This window comes from Passer domesticus, chromosome 4 (assembly GCF_036417665.1).
Source record: "Passer domesticus isolate bPasDom1 chromosome 4, bPasDom1.hap1, whole genome shotgun sequence".
NCBI classification, from domain to species: Eukaryota; Metazoa; Chordata; class Aves; order Passeriformes; family Passeridae; genus Passer; species Passer domesticus.
In genome coordinates, this window is record NC_087477.1 from 33,923,629 (window position 1) to 33,940,411 (window position 16,783).

Sequence of the window (16,783 nt, forward strand, 5' to 3'; positions counted from 1 at the left end):
AAGAGGTTTATGTCTGAACGACTCCGTTTTATTAGGTCCCAGTAGTTTGTGGTATTGATCTTTTAAGTAAATGCTAAGTGATGCAAATGGAAGCTTTTTAAAACCTAACTCAACTATTTTTTATTTCTTAAAGATGAGTGTTTATCTTAGATTTTCAGTCCATTGGAAGAGCAGTCTGTCATGTGTTATGCCCCTCATCTGGTGACCAGTGAAAGTCTAAATCTGATAAGCTCATCTTCTGTGCAGTGATGTAGAATCAATGCAGGGGAGCTCGTTTCAGCTTCTGGATGCATTTAGCCACAGAATAAAAATTCCCATCTGCTTGGTAAAGAAAGAAACTCTTCAATGAGATTTGGTTATATTTTTACTGAAAAGTGGTGACTTTGCTGTTAGTCCTAAATGGAAAAGCTCCAAAGCAGTAGACACAATTTCTATTTTTCTCCCCCCCTTACAGTCTTTCATATTAGGAAGGATTGAAGTTCTTATTTTTAGATTTTTAGTTCTTATTTTTAGATGATACAGCATATTTGGCTTTCCCCGTTCTGGGACAGAATTCAGTTCTGGACAGAATTACAAAGGAAGCATAGGTTTGGTTGAATATTGAGACTTGCATGGATCAGGTTCCTTATGTGACAGTGGGCACATTAATCCTGCCTTCTTAAATGTAGCCATTAGCTCATTGACTAGGCAGAAGCGTTCACATTAGGTGTGCTAATCTATGGGTTGCATGGTATGGAAAGCCATCTCTCCAAAGGAGAGCTTGGCACCTGAGGACCAGCAGGAGATTTGTGGGGAGTACAACTGAAATGCTGTCAGACTTGAGTAAGTAGGTGTGAGTGGTGCTGAGCTCTGCAGGTTTTCCCAGCTCAGCCCTGCATGAGGCTTTGTTGTGCGACATGTGCAAGTTCTTTTGTTGCAAGGAAACTCTAAATATACAATAATAGCCACTGGATATCTTTAATTTTTTTTGCCCACCACGTTGCAGATGGAATGTATTTATTTCTGTATCCCATTTGGAACAGCTCCATTAGCAGCTAAGTAATTTGCTTTTTATGTGTTTACTAGTCAGAATACTGCTGTGCTTTTTAAGCTGTCACTAACTGGAACAGTCTAACAGTATAATCATAGTGGGCTGATGGAATATAAAATGAGCAAAGTTTTGTTAGAATTAAGTGCTCTTAACCATCTCTCTGGTCTTTGAACATAATCGGGTGATAAATGCGTTGTGTGAAAGTGTTATATTACGGAGGATGAACAATATTCCAAGAAAAATCTCTCACTTCTGATTATTGAAGTGATTTATGATACCTGTATTGATCTCTGTCCCAAAAAGCATAACAATTATTTTCTGTAGGTTTTCTTTGAAAATCAATACTAACAGTTTTCTGAGGAGTTCAAATCAGATGAGAAATTTTTGCAACTTGTGACTTGCCTTTTGTTTTCTAGTTAATGTTATTTGCACCAGTCTTGAAAAGATTAAAACATGTGTGTCTTGTGTCACAGATAGTTTCCCTCTCTCTATCACAAGACACAAACTATTTAAATTATTTTATTTTCTCTCCCTTGCTTAAGCGTAGTGATCTCTTCACACATGGTTAGAAATGAGATTTGGAGGTTTTGTTAAACAAAATGAGGTGTAGTGAACTTAGTAGCCACTTTTATGGTTAGATGGGATGCTTTTCCCATGCATTGAGAAGATTTTGGTGTGTTCTAAATATACTTATCTCTGAAATACTTTTTTTTTTTAATATATATATGAGAAAACTTCACACAATGTCCAGGATTATAAAGAACTGTGAGTAGTTTTAAAAGGTTGAAAAATACACCTTTCTTTACCACACAAGTTTTGACCACTGGCCGTACCGAAAATCTGGTTCTTTAGTTTGGTGGAAGCTGTCTATATGCTGCAGAGGGAAAAGGGACTGATGTTCCCAGGATATAAACAAACTTTTCTACAAGTTCTTCAAGCGGGGAATAATGATGGACAATTCTGGACACTGGTGCAATATGGTTTTTTTTTGAAATTCCACATGCCTTGTGAACAGTTGTGATTTGCAGAAGAAAACCCAGATGTGTGTCTGTAAATGTTTGGACTTGTACAGATTTTGACCTTTTCTATGAGAAAAATACACAAATTTTCCTCTGAGATCACAAATGTTAAAACTCCTTGAATTAGTCTGCTGCTACAACAGTTCTAAGCACGTACACACTTTTTCATGTTATATATTTAAAAATTAAAGGCCTCAAATATGTTGTCATCTAGAAGATACATTTATTCCCCACAGACAGATCCAGGTAAATACCAATAGAATCTTTCTTTTTTTTGTAACCACACATATCTTGATATTCTTAACTGACATGGTAGAGATAACCAAATCTTAGAGAAGATAAAACAGGTAAAAGAAGGCATTAAAGTAAAGGAAGGTACTTCATCATAAGAAGGACTTGATTTTTCCCATCATAGGAAGCAAAATAATAGCAGGCAATGAAACCTCAGGTGAAAGTGAAGGGACAGAAAAATTCTCGGGAAACTGTGGAAAAGATAAAACTGTACCAGGTGCAGCAGTCATGTATTGAAGATTTCTGAAGAGAAGGTGTGATTATTTCAGCCTCCAGAATGGTTCCCTGAGGCACTTATAAAGAAAAAGGTGTTTGTGAATTCAAATAAATATTAGAACAATACACCCTCAAATTTTATAGAAAAAAAAAAGAGGAAAGGTGAAGGGTTTGAACACTTTTAAAATGTTGTGAGAGAAGGCAGGTCTTTAAATATTTTTGCTCTATTCAAAGATACTTTTAAGGTTATAAACTTACTGTATGCTCTTGGAAGAGTTTAAGGCATTCCTGAAATATACTTCCAGAAACAAGTTTTTCTTCCCTGTTTCATAATGGGAGGGGGAAACACCCACCCTCCCCTACCTTCCCCCAAATTTCTTGAAGTTTGATATGGCTTATCTGAGAATGAAGTAAGGATTTATTGTCTCCCTTTTTTAGTTTCCTCTGACATGAAAAAAAAGTACTCTTTTTATTGAAAATCCACTTTCCTTAGTTTTAATTTTCTTTTTAGTGTCATCTTACTGTCTTAAATTATTCAGAATACTTGTGAATAATTTTGCTGCTTTCTACCTACTTCTGTTCCCCATGAATTTAATCAGTAACTTTATATGTCCTGGACTTATTTTTTTATCCTGGTATTTAATATTCTATCATTCATTTTTGTTAGCCCATTCTCTTTATAATAATTAAGACCTGTATAGATAAAAACATCACTCAGCTTTTCAAATAAGTTTGTGTTGTGCTTCTGTCTCTGAGTGTTTTGTTTAACCTTCTCTTATTTTTACAGACTCAAATTTCCAACCTTGAGCTCAACTTAAGTGTTGTTGGAATTGCAAATTCATTCATACTTCAAACTCCTGTTCAAGACTAGGTCCCTAGAGCTATGAAGTTTTGTTAAATGTCACAGCTCCAGCTTATGCTTTATTGTACTTAATTAGGACTCCAAGTACGGAGTTTTGCTGATGTTTTTAAGTCTGAATGATAACAAGAAAAAAATAATCTTTTGCTCAGGAACTTTGGTGCTAATAAGCTGCAGAATGCCCGTCTTCTGCACTTCATGTACCAAAGTTTTTTAATTTCTTTATTAATGAACATTAATTAGGTATTAACTAAGCCATAACATTATCGCCAGTTTAATGCATGTCTTAATAGCTATATGAGGAAAACTGTTCTATATACTGAATTATTCAGATCTTTTTCAGCCAATGGATGCAGAGATATTTATTTTTATGCTTAGAGTGACTATTACCTCTAGAGAACACTCTGATTAATTTAAAACTGAAATTCAAATTGTAGCTCACTTCCTAGTTCTGAGTGTTCAGCATTCACAAAAACTAATAATAAAGTTCATCACCTTCAGCTAAAAAAAAAGCTCTGTAATTCCAAATGTCAATGTTTTTTGTGTGTGGAAGAATACTGTATAGCTGAAGGACTTTAATTTGGAGTCCTATTGGAAATAGCTTTGACAGTTACTAAAAAGCTGTTTTCCTTCAGTGTCACTTAAAAATGTATTTTGGAGCTCAGCTGCTGGCATTATACTGGGCACAGCAGAATGAGAGGTCATTAAAGTTAGGCTCTCTCAACTTGCGTGTGTCCTGAAATGTACACACATGTGAGCCCAGGTACAAGCTGTGAAGGCTTGTTCTTTGTGAAGGCTTGTTCTGATTTTCAGTAATTTCTGGCACTATGCATGTGGAGTTTGCATAGCATTGTAAGGAGAGCTCTGTCAGTGGATGGCATCAGGATAGATGAGCTATAGCACAGATTTAACTTGTAGGAAGCATTCCTCTCTAAAAAGGTGTTTCTTTGATTTCATTTGATTGTGTAAGCTGATCCACTCTTACTACTTTGCATGTTCATCATTTGACAGGAGAAAAAGAGCAATACATGGATGCCTGTATCAATATATTATATACCCAAATACCATACAATTTATGTATCCCAGAGAGTGGCTTTGGAATTATCTGTCAATGCTGAAAAAAGGTGTTTTGGTACACTGAGAGAAATCTCACTATGGATGCTTTGAATCCTCTTTATTTATTATACCTCAGGATTTGAGTTCTGTTCCATATTCTAAGAACCAAAGTATTATTCCTTTATATTTTAATAGGAAAATTGACAAGTTCTAGATTCAAAGTTAGATTGTACAGCATTTCAGGACTTTTCTTCAGAGTTTGTGATTGATCCTCAGCACACCCTGTGCATTTGGATAGGACACCTGGATAACAAATATCAGCATTTAAAAGGATAAGAAAGCTAGAGATTGAAAAGAACACTTAAAGTAGTAGTTTCAGATTGTGCTTTCTTTGAAGTGAATAGTATTGTTGAACTTCCCACTGCTCCTCTGCCACTTAGGTTAAATATAGCAAGTAAAGGATAAGCAGGTGGCAATGGGCATTGTGTTTACTTTCAGATTATTTAAATTCAATCCATGATAAATTCTAAAAAATGGTATTTTTCTTTCTCACAAGGATTTTCTAAAAGTCAATCATTCTAGTTCATAGGATATTCAGGTTCTGTTGCATATAGGTAAAGCTTTATAAAATAAAGACCTTGTTAGTCATGTAAAATAAGATATTTACACTCCTCTTTTTTTCTAATAAGAATATCTGTCATCTGACCTAGCACCCCTTGAAATAGCGTAGTCCTGAAAGGATCCTAGTGAATTTTGCGGTTGCATTCCAGCACCAAATAAGACAATCATGGTATTTTTTCTTGGTTTGTTGTTTATGACAATCAGAATTGGAAGTTTATCTTTTATTTAGGAAAAATTAAACATGAGATGGAAGATTGCAAGTGTATCTGTCTGAGTATCTCAACTCATTTCATGCCTTTATTAGGAAGACAGTCTAAAGCTACTTTTGGTAAACACTACCCTTAAAATTTTTAAATGTGTTCTTTGCCACTGAGCATCTTGCAGGCCATTATGTACAAAATTTATTATTTTGCCTTTTGTGATACTCAGTTACTGACTGTGCATGACTTCTGGTATCTACTCTTTTTCATCATCACAGAATTGAGGGAAGAAATAGCCATCTATTCCATCTAGTTTAATATCATCAAGTAGAAATTTTGATTTTCCTTTGCTAAGGGGCTTTTTTCCAATGAACCCACCAAATCTGTTTAGTCTGGGGCAAAAATAGAATGTACTGTTGCTAATGCGTGAAACAAAACAGACTTTGTGTGTTCTTTAAGGGATGGTGTTCCCACAAGTTACTGCAATGTGGCATAGGATTATATTATTTCCACAAACCTATATTGTGCTGTCTCTTGGAAGACATCTCCTGTTGCTTGGTGGTGATAAAACAAAACAAACAAGTCAGGTCTACAGAGGTAGAGGTTTTTTTTATAGAGTATAATAAGTGTCTTCAAACTTTGGTGTCTTCAAACTTTGGTTCCTGAAATCAGGTGTCGGCTTGAGGTTTACCAAATGAGATTCAGAGCTCAAATACCTGATTCCATTGCATTTCAACAGATATGTCAAGCTGCACTGAAAGTATCAGCAATAGTAAAATTTATATGTGAGAGGAGAAATGCTTGCATGTGGTCAAAATACACACCTAAATACTGAGCCTCCAGAGAAATCATTCAGTAATATCAAATTGGTTTAATATCTGTAAAAGTCTTTTAAGAGGCCAAAAATTTTTAGTGATGTTTACTATGTGGCTCAAATTAAAGAATAAGAAGTTTTAATTGCTGACTATATTTTTAATTTTTGAAGAATGAAAATATTTGGAAAATTTTAGAAATTTTTAATTCAGCTACTTTTTAGTAGTTGTTTTCTATCCAGTTTAATGTTAATTCTGGCTTGCTGGGATGGCTGAACAAACAATAATGCTAGAAATTCACTGGTCCATTATATTAATTTGGATTTTATTAATGATAAAAATAATATATGTTTTTTTCATTACATTAATAATATATATGTGTCAGTGTAAGCAAAAACTGCTGATTTTATGCTGCTAAGACCTGTAGTCATTCTGCTGGTTCTGATGAACTATTAGAAATGCCCATGAAGTACATCAGCTCTGCCTAGCTGCTGCTATAGAAATAATCTTCTGCTAACCATAGACACTTCATCAGGTGTAAAAGTGCAATAAAGGGTAAGGCAGAAAATGAAGTATTACAGCATTTGTCAGTAATGTGTCTAATCTTGAGAGGCTGTGCAGATGGATATTCAGATGTGTGAAGGCAGAAGATTGTCTTTTCATCACCTGGGTTAATCTCCAGAGTAGGTAGTAATTTCTGACAGGAGTTAAAAGTTGCCCCAAGTTTGTTCCTCATACTCCATTGCTGAGCAGAGTAAAGCTCTTTTGATAAGCTGCATGGACAATGAAAACTGTGTTAATCTCTATTCAAACTTAGAAAAATGAGTAAATGTCAGTATTTTTCTCCAGCATTTGTTACTGAGAAATGGAACTATTTCTATACATGATATTGTGTTGAGGCAGAAAGTGTTAGGTTTAGTTAACAATTCCCATTGAAACTCTCTGAGTCTGGTTTACTGACTTCTGTTGTGATTTTTTTGGTGATGGTAAAGTAGTTAAATATTTGCCATGATGTTTAAAATACTTTGCTTTACATATCTCTTTGTACAAACCATTTTAGTTGAAACCTCCAAACAGGTTATTTCCATGCTACTTTATATAGTGCATATTTATGAAATATACAGAAATTAATTTTGCTCTCTATATATACACACAGGGAAAACCAGTTCTTATTTCTGCAATAAAATGAATTATCTACTAGTAGTTACCATTTTAGTGAAATTGCAGAAAGCAGTGACTCATTCTATAGTTGCTCTAGACTTCTCATCCATACACTTCCATGGATCGATTTCTGGAATCTACTCAGCAGTCAAATGTAGTATAGATGGCAAAATATATCATGACGTTATCTTAAAATAACTAACACTGTGCTTTCTGTTTCTGTGGAACAATGATTGGAAATGGGGCACTGTACAGAGAGGAAGTATGTGAGAGAGGGCAAAAAAATTCACCTCTCCTTCTGTTTCATTCATGTTCTTTACCTTTACTGATAAGACTATAAAATCTTCAGAACAAGGAGAGCTTTCTAATATGTGTTTGTGGAAAGTAGCTTCCTGCCACAGCTGGTGAGTGAGCCCACTAGGGAAGGTGTCCTCCTGGATATGCTGTTTGTCAGCAGTGGAGGGTGGGTCAGTAATGTGACAGTGAGAGGCCGTCTTGGGCACAGCCACCGTGACATTATTGAGTTTTTGATTCTTGGAGAAGTAAGGAGGGTAGTCTGCAGAAGTTGTTTGGATGTCCAGAGGGCAGACTTTGGCCTCTTTAGGGGACTGGTTAAAAGAGTTCCTTGGGACTGGTCAAGAGAGTTCCTTGGGACTGGTTAAGAGAGTTCCTTGGAACTGATTAAGAGAATTCTTTGGGAGCCAGTCCTGAGGGACAAAGGAGTCTAGGAAGACAGCATGTTCTTTAAGAAGGGCATCCTAAAAGCACCTGAGAAGGGCAAAAAATTAGCTGGTTGGAAAGACCATCCTGGCTGAACTGGGAGCTTTGTCTGGATGGGAAAAAAAGGAGAATTTATGGTCTTTGGAAGAAAACACATGCAACATCAGAGGACTACAAGAATGTTGTGAAGTCATGCAGGGAGAAAATATAAGTGACTACACCACTGAGGCTTGCACAAGTCTGCAAGGTCCAGGTGGGATCCAGATTCATACTCTGGGCAAAGGGATCGAGTGCACCCTTGGTCAGTTTGCACAGTGTTTGCACAGGCACAGTGTTGATCCCCAGAGGGCAGGAAGGCTCTACAGAGGGATCAGGACAGGCTGGATTGATGGACTGAGGCCAATGGTATGAGGTTCGACAGGGTCAAGTGCTGCATCCAGCCCTCAGGTCACAACAGCCCCAAGCATCACTATGGGCTGGGCATGGAGTGATTGGAAAGCTGCTCAGTGGAAAAGGACCTGGGTGTGCTGGTTGAGAGCAGCTGAACATGAACCAGCAGGTGCTCAGGTGGCCAAGAAGGCCAGTGGCATCCTGGCCTGAATGAAAAATAGTGTGGCCAGCAGGATCAGGGAAGGGATCCCCTGTACTGGGCACTCACCAAGGTTTGAGGCCTCACCTCAAACCCAGAGAACGCTTAAAAATGGTTCTGTGAGTGTTTCAGGCAGATAGCACTAGACAAGGACATTTAAAAGTGTAAAATTAAACATATGGGGAAGTGTAATCAGGTCACATATAATGACCAATTTCCCATGATATCTTTAAGGTAATATTTCAAATTCACAACTTTGCAAGTACTAGTTCTGCACGCTGTTCAATATATTTATGGACACAGTTAAAACTAAGAAAAAAGTGTTATAAGAATGTAGAGAATTAAGAATGCACAGAATTAAGAATGGTTTTGGTTTTCCCTGGGTTCTTTCAAAGTCAAAGTTCTGTAGGAGAGAAATTACACATTTGATTGCTAGGAAGTTGCCTCTAATTGTGTTTCTAAGAGGATGCTGCTCAGCATTAACAGGGCAAAGGTCTCTATATAATGGTGAATCAGTTTTTGACACTAGCTCTTTACAACAAGGACCCATAATTTTGGTTGCTCACTCTGAGTTCCAATGGTTTGTAGTCATGCTGCACAGGAATCAGATCCTTGCTGTGGCTAAACTTCTAGCTGCACTGAAGAGTTTTGAGCAAGGAACACACATTAATGAGCATTTCCAAAATGCCCTCTTGGGAAAAGTCCCACTCCCTGATTAAGTCACAGTGGTGCTGTCGAATGCAAATACTATTAAGAACTAAGTGTGGAAGTAATCAGAATGTTCCGTGGAATAAAATCTACTGCAAGCAAAAAGTGGATTATCCAAGGTAAAATGGTGTCTGGGATGTGAAAAATTGGATTTTGTGCATTTCTAAAATGACATCACTGTGGCCTATTTGGCTAAGTGTTTTAAATGGTTATTGTAAATTTGACACCTAATGTTTTGTTTTTCTCTAATGTGGAACACTTTAAATATATCTAAAATATCCCTATCCTCCCCTTACCAATGCTGTGAATATGCAGTCATATTTAAATTTTATCAAGATGAACATGAAAAATCACCGCTCATTTTGGAAAATCTTGTCCCTGAGCTATAGTTATCTTTGGTTTATATATTGGGTATATAGCTGTGACTTATATAAAATCAATACTTTTATAAGGAATGGATCCTCATTCTTACTCCACCAAAGCACTGAATGTAGCCTGTTATGCTGGGATGAATGAATACTGACATCAACTACATTCCAGTGTAGGCAGAGGGTTTCTATCACCATCTGTTGTTGCATGAATCATATTTTCCTTATGATTTTATGGGAGAATAAAAATAACAGGAAGGAGAAAAAGTGGAAAAAAAATAAGGATATCATCTCCTGAGAGGATTCATCTGGTTAAGAAAGTAGTACTGCTTGTGCTTGCGTTGTGTACAGCTTGCTAATTTTCATCAGTTTGGGGAAAAGTGAGTTAGAGGTTATCCTGCTACAGAAGCACAAAATAGCTAAGGTTGGAAGGGATCTCTAAAAGTCATCTGGTGCAACACCCTGCACAAGCAGGGCTATTTAGAGCCAGTTACACAGGACCATGACCAGATGGCTTTGTAATACCCACAAGGAGGGTGACCCCCACCTTTCTAGGCAACCTATGCCACTGCTCAGTCACCCTCACAGTGAAAATGTATTCCCTGGTGTTCATAGAGAACATTCTGTGTTTCATCTTGTGCCCATTGCCTCTGGTTCCATCCTGTAGTCCTCAAGCAGCTCTCCCAGTTGTTGAGATCTTTCCAAGACTACTAAGAGTGATATTGCAATGATGTCAGCCAGCACCTCTCTGCTCAGATAGAAAATTTTATTAGTGTGGAATATACTTCTAAGCCTGGGTTATTTTATGTTCTGTAAGTAGAAATGCCTAGGAAATGGACAGCTCATAATAGTTCATTGGTGTGTTAAGCCTATCTGAGTATATTTCTGAAATTTTTAAGGGTTTTTGACATGAATTAGAAGGATGCCATGATTTTTCAATATGTACAATTAATTTTAAAGGAAATAAAAAAAAATTAGAAAATTATATGTGTATAATTTGTGTACACACGTGTGCCCACCTTTCCTTGTAAATATTATTTTTTAACCATTTTATGTTCAAGGGAGGCTACTATCAGCCAGCCTGTGATATCTTCTTCAAAATCCTGTTAACATGCATATTTATTTAATTCATTTTTTGTTACTTTATGTGTGTAGAGACCAGATCTTAGGCATGTTAGAGTGTCTAAATAGCATGTGCCAGTCCATGTGACTTGAGAGAATAAGCTCTCTGAAAGTCACAGAGAACTTATACTGCCCCCAGGGTGGTTTTGATGATTATTATGGAGTAAGAAATGAAACTTATTACACTTACACTAAATTTTAGTTCAGCAGCTCACTGAGAAGGAATTACCCTTCATTTCTGTCAAGTAAGACTATTTGTTTTTTCAGGGTAACTATTTTGGTTTTATTCTGTATGTTAGTGTGGTGAAGTATTTGTGGACTGTGGCTTCTTGTTAAATAAAATGTATCCTTATTACAGTGAATCAAAACCTTAGCAAAGTTGGCCAAGTGGCTTTCTACCAACAGGCAGAGGAAGCACTTCATGCAAGTAACACCCACAAACCAGTAGTCTTTACAAATAATCACAGTTTGCTTTCCCGAGGTAGTGCTTCTGCCTTGCCCAGAACAGATATGTAGGTGGGTGAATGAAGCAACGTTCTAGAAAGCCTGGCCCACAGAAAAAATCCTCCACACTACCTGAAGGACAAGCTGTCAGCTTATATCCAGGCTATTTTTGGCTTTGAATAAATGATGTCTAGAAGAAATCAACAGTATCAATCGTTAGAGAAAGACAGGGTTTCAGAAGAAAACTAAAGCAAACAACTGGGATTATTATTGCTCGTTAACTTTCATTGGCTCTTAGGCAATTATCAGTAAATGCATACGGAATGGCTATTGTAAAACATAGCAGCAATTAAATCCCATTAGGAGACTTCCAAAAGTCATTAACCCAAGCATGGCAGAGTCAAGTAGCACCAGCTTTCTATTCTGCTATCAGGAATTGTTACAAAAAATGGAATGACCAACAAAAAATGAACCCATAGAATCGTTGGGAATCCCAAGCTCTTGCATTTGCTAGGGAGCAATGTCTTTACAAAGGAATGAACAGGCCCTGTGCTTGTGCTGACTGAGCTGTACACTAACATAGCTGTGACTTCATAAAGGATGACATTCCTGGGGTCAGACTGGTGTGCAGCTACTCCAATTCTGTGTTAATGGCCCTTCAATATATTTGTTTTTCTTACCAGGTTCACTGTTTTCACACAACTTCCATGATTTACCTTCTGCCTTAGCACTTTCTTCATATCTTCTGTTCCAATTTTTAGTCTTCTGCTTTTAAGACTATGTCTTCCTAGGGACATATCCATTGGTATTTTCATAAAACTCCCTGTTCAGAGTGCTTTGGGACAGGTTTAAATATTTGCAAGGTACTAGGCAGATGGTAGCTGCCAGCAGATCAATATCTGTCTCCAAGACCAGAGTGTCTGTCAGAATTTTTGGTTTTAGATGGGGTATACCTGTCTGAAAGTGGGGAACAGGATCTTTGCGCAAGGAGGACTGACTGAAAGAGCTTTAAACTGGATTTGAAGAGGGACAGGGATAAAAGCAGGCTCACTAGAGAGCAACTGGGGGCTGCATGCCAACTGGGGAATGGTGTGATAGCAAGATACTCCAGTCTGCTGTGTAGCTGGAGATAGGGACTGGACATGCATGCAGCAGCAGAGACAGCAGGGTTAGAAATGACAGAAGCACCTAAGAATGGTCACACTGGGATTAGGGCTTTTTTCCTCAGAAAAGGTGGTGGAATCAACAGCCCAGATGAAATATATCTGCACCAATGTGTGTGTGCAGCACGAGCAACAAATAGGATGAGCTGGAAGACATAGTGCACCAAGAGGTCTGGGATATAGTTGCCATAATAGAAATGTCATACAAGAGGAAGACAAAAAAGACACTGAGATGCTGGAGAATGTCCAGAGAAGGGCAATGGAGCTGGTGGAGGATCTGGAGCAAAATCCTATAAGGAGCAGCTGAGGGAGCTGGGGCTGTTCAGCAGGAGAAAATGAGGCTCAGGGGAGACCTCATAATTCTTATAACCACCTGAAATGAGGTTCTGGTGAGGTGTAGGTCAGTCTCTTCTTCCAAGAAACAAGAGGAAATGGCCTCAAGTTGTGTCACAAAAAGTTTAGATTGGATATTAGAAGAAATTTCTTCACTTGAAGAGTTGCTAAGCATTGAAACAGGCTGCTCAGGGAAGTGGCTGAGTCACCATACCTTGAATATTTAAAAGACATGTAGATATGGAACCTGGGGACACAGTTCAGTAGTGGACTTAGCAGTCCTGGATCAAGTTGAACTTGATGATCTTAAAGGTCTTTTCAAACCTAAACTATTCTCTGATTTTGAGCTGATACACTGCAGATCAGTTAAAGCATCCACCTTTTTAATCCAGGAAGCAGGTATTGGTGGTCTGTGATGACAGAAAGCAAGGTGTGTGGCATTATACAGTGTTATTCCCTTTCCTTCTCAGCTCCACAGCAGACTTTGAGCCTTTTATCTCATTAGAGGGAGAGACAAAGAGGGATAGAAGAATGGAAGACTTTTCTAGAATTTAGAAATTTTCTAACTACGGAAGATTTTCTAGAAAATCTTTTGCCTTTTTATTTTTCCAGTCTCTTTATCTGATGGGTACAGGTAGGTGGCATCAGCTGAACCATCTTCATTACTCTTTATACTAGTCTGGATGAAAAGAATTGCTACACTAACATGCTCAAGTCATTTTGATGCTAAGTCATATGTCAGATCATGAGACATGGTTCCAAATGTTAGTGAAATGACCTTTCCACTGACAAATGGCACACCTTTCAACTTTTAATGGTTTTGTGGGTAGCTTATGTCCAGCCAGACATTTGCACATGTTTGGAAATAGGGAGAAAATGCCTTGATTTTTTCTGGTTTGTCTATAACATCATATGAGCTAGATAAAGTCACTGAGGTAATTACTAAACAGATCTGTAACTCACATTTTGTGGATTTATTGTAGTACATATATTTCTTTTTAATTGTGATACTTTTAATACTTCATATATTAATTAAATCTTCATATATTAATTTTGGACAACTTGCTTTGAAGAGAAGTAAAGAGGTTAAAATGCCAACATTGAATTTAACCTATTCATGTCAGGCTCCTCAAAATCAGCCAGATTTACTATTGACATGAACAGTCTTTGGGTCAAGCCTGAAACTAATTGAGGTGTAGATTGTGCCTGTCCATAATTGTCTTCATAATGAATCATCTCTTCCTATAAGACCTTTTTTCTTTTAATGGGCAATGCACATATAGGTCATACTAATTTGTTTTCACATGCAATATTTTTGCTTCAACATTTCAGTAGGACTTGAGTTAAAAGAAATTTTTGACTCTATGTCCATAATGATAATTTATATTAATCATTTAGTGCATTATATAGCTCATTTATTACTCCATGTGTGATAACATGAAACATGAACATTTCATAAAAGAACTTCTTTTAAGAAATCAACAGAGAATTAAAATGAATGTGGCTGAAGTGCTCATGTATTAAGCTTCCTCTTGTGCCCAGCCCAGCTTTCTTGTCTGTTAAAGATAATATTTTTGCAACTTTCAGTGATTAAAAGAAGAAAGGTCTGCAGTAGACACAGTTCAGATACAGGGAGCATTTTGGCATACTTATTAACACACTTTGTTTTGCAGACAATGAGAACATTGCATACTGCTTGGTTCTTTTGTCTAAAAACTCCCACCAGAGACTCCTGTAAATCACCATGGCTTTCAGTGACTGATTCCTGTGGAGCCCAAGATGGGTTTAACAATCATTGTCATCTGTTTCTTTCGCCTGTTGGTGCTTGTTTAGCTATCAGTGGGCACTGTGCCAAAATTCAGAGAAATCCACTGGCTTTAGGTGCCCTCCCCTTCACTCCAGTATTTGTGGTTGTGTTTTTGGTCATCGTCTCTGTGGTTGCTGTTTTGTTTAGTTCCTCATCAATGAGAGCTGTCATTTTGAAGCACATCACACGATGACACAGATTAGCTTGCATTGCCGCATCCTGGCTAGAAGTGAAATGGAACTAATGCCTGGGATATGGAAGAGGAATGCATGATTGTAGTGGATGAAGTGCATCAGACCTTGTTGTCCTTTGAAATTTTCAACAAGACAACAGTAACAAGTAATAGAGATTTTAAAATTAATGTTACAATGTATGCTACAAATTAGAATAGCAAATCTTTCATTTTTGGTAGCTGCTAGTCATATCATAAACTTATTTAAGACTCTTCAGTTCTCAAGGTTTGCAGCTTTTTCCTAAAAGCCAATGCACAGCAAGAGGCAACAGAGATTATGCAGATCAGACAATCACAGTGGCTATCCTTCAAATCAAGAGAAAGCAGTGGAAAATTACTGGAGCAGGCTTAACAAACAAGTGGAAACTTGTCCTGTCTCAGAAAAAGACCTGGGGTATTGTCATATGGTTTGTTTGTCTGTCTGTTGGTTTGTTTTCCTTAATCTGACTCAGAGAGTCTTGTAGGGAAAGGGGAAAAAACAAGGGTGGGGCTGGTGAATAGAAGAAGGTTTTCATGTATACCATTCGTGTCACAGAATATAGATGGATAACAATGTTTTTAATTTTGGAGTGTCTTTTTCCTAAAGAAATCAAGAAAGGGCTGCAGACCACCAAAGAGGGTGAGTTCCAGTTTTGAAGTGGAAACTGTCCTATGTTTAGTACAAATAGCTGAGAAACATGCTTTGTAGAAAAATAGCTGGGAACTCAGAAATAAATTAGATTTGCATTTAGAATCCTGAGAGTGAGTATCAGTGATCTCTGTGATTCCAGGACTCATCCATACCACTTCTGCCTGGATCATTCAGGAAATCATTACTTGAAGGCTCCCCTCTGGAGCAGATCTCTGATCTCTTGAAGGTCTCAATACATGGTAATTTGATGAAATACACAAGCAGGTCATTGAGACAGCCTGGTGCTTACTGAGTACTGTGATCAGAGTGTTTCACAGTCCTGCTAAGTTTCCTTCTGTTTCTGGCAGACTGAATCTCAAGCTCTTTTTTGTTGAGTGCAGCAACTTCAATGTAAACAATATAAAAAAGTGGACCAGTGGGATGGGAAAGAAACAAAAAGAAGAGTAGCATCATCATTGCTGCTGATAGATTGTTCCTAAAGCTTTTTATGTTGTTTTCTTTCCTTAGATTTTTAAGGAGATACGGGAATATAAACATTTTGGGAGGCACATGAGAATACGAGGGCATGTCTCCTCACAGCCTGAGTATTTAAGCATTCTTAAAGATGCTTAAGCACTATAAGGACAGGAAGTAGAACACAATACTCAGTCCCTAGTGTTTGTTATTGGCCAGGCAATTGCCTGCTCAGCATGTGTAGGCCAGATACATGAAATCCAGGTGTCTTGCAGGGAATGGAAGCTTCACCACGTGGAATGACCTGAGAGCAGACAATGTAGTAGCCAGCAGCCAGTACCTATCTCCTTTTGAATTCAGCCTCAAACCTGTTTGTACTTGATTGGGTTTTTTTCCCTGTTTCCAGTATCAGAAGTAGTGCTGTGAATTCTGATATCATAAGTCAGTGGACAAATCAACCTAATGAAATCCACCTTTATTTCCAGAGAAATTTCAGAAGCAGTTTTCCATGTTCAGTATAGGTAACCAAGTGCACTCTTCTCTGAAAATGTGCACTATTGAACTCCTCAGTTACAGAAAGATAAAGCAGCGCTTTTGAACTTTGCTTCTGTCACTTTGATCTCAACGTGAGGTCTATCTCAGTCTCAAATCTGTGTTTTGCTTCTGTGCTCATTTCCTCTCTGCTAAAATAGTATGATGTGGTTTTTTTTATATTATAATTGTCTCCACTCACAATTATATAATTTACAAATGTCCTTGGGGTTTTTTTGTTGTTGGTTTGGTTTCATTTTTTGTTTTGTTTTGTTTGTTTGTTTTTGTTGGGTTTTTTTGTTTGTTTGGTTGGTTTTGGTTTTTGGTTTTTTTTGTTTTTTAGTTGGAAAGGATATCTTTGTAAGAATCTATATTTACTTTACAACAGTGTTTTTTGTCCTGTACAGATTAGGATTC

At 37.4% G+C, this 16,783-nt stretch overlaps 2 long non-coding RNA genes across 4 annotated transcripts; one reads left to right on the plus strand and one right to left on the minus strand.

The window, feature by feature from the left end:
• Positions 1-4,610: 4,610 nt before the first annotated feature.
• Positions 4,611-11,782, minus strand: LOC135298882 (uncharacterized). Of its 3 annotated transcripts, XR_010360944.1 has the most exons (5): positions 11,679-11,758; positions 11,349-11,406; positions 10,198-10,398; positions 6,771-6,877; positions 4,611-4,774 (listed from the first exon to the last, which is right to left on the minus strand). It is a non-coding gene; the product is annotated as an uncharacterized LOC135298882 (long non-coding RNA). The 3 variants fall into 3 exon arrangements; XR_010360945.1 differs by lacking the exon at positions 4,611-4,774 and having other exon boundaries at positions 5,945-6,877; positions 11,690-11,782; XR_010360943.1 differs by lacking the exon at positions 4,611-4,774 and having other exon boundaries at positions 5,945-6,877.
• Positions 11,783-11,840: 58 nt separating this feature from the next.
• On the plus strand, positions 11,841-15,937 carry LOC135298883 (uncharacterized). Its single transcript, XR_010360946.1, has 3 exons — positions 11,841-13,142; positions 14,667-14,858; positions 14,970-15,937. It is a non-coding gene; the product is annotated as an uncharacterized LOC135298883 (long non-coding RNA).
• The last annotated feature ends 846 nt before the right edge of the window (positions 15,938-16,783 follow it).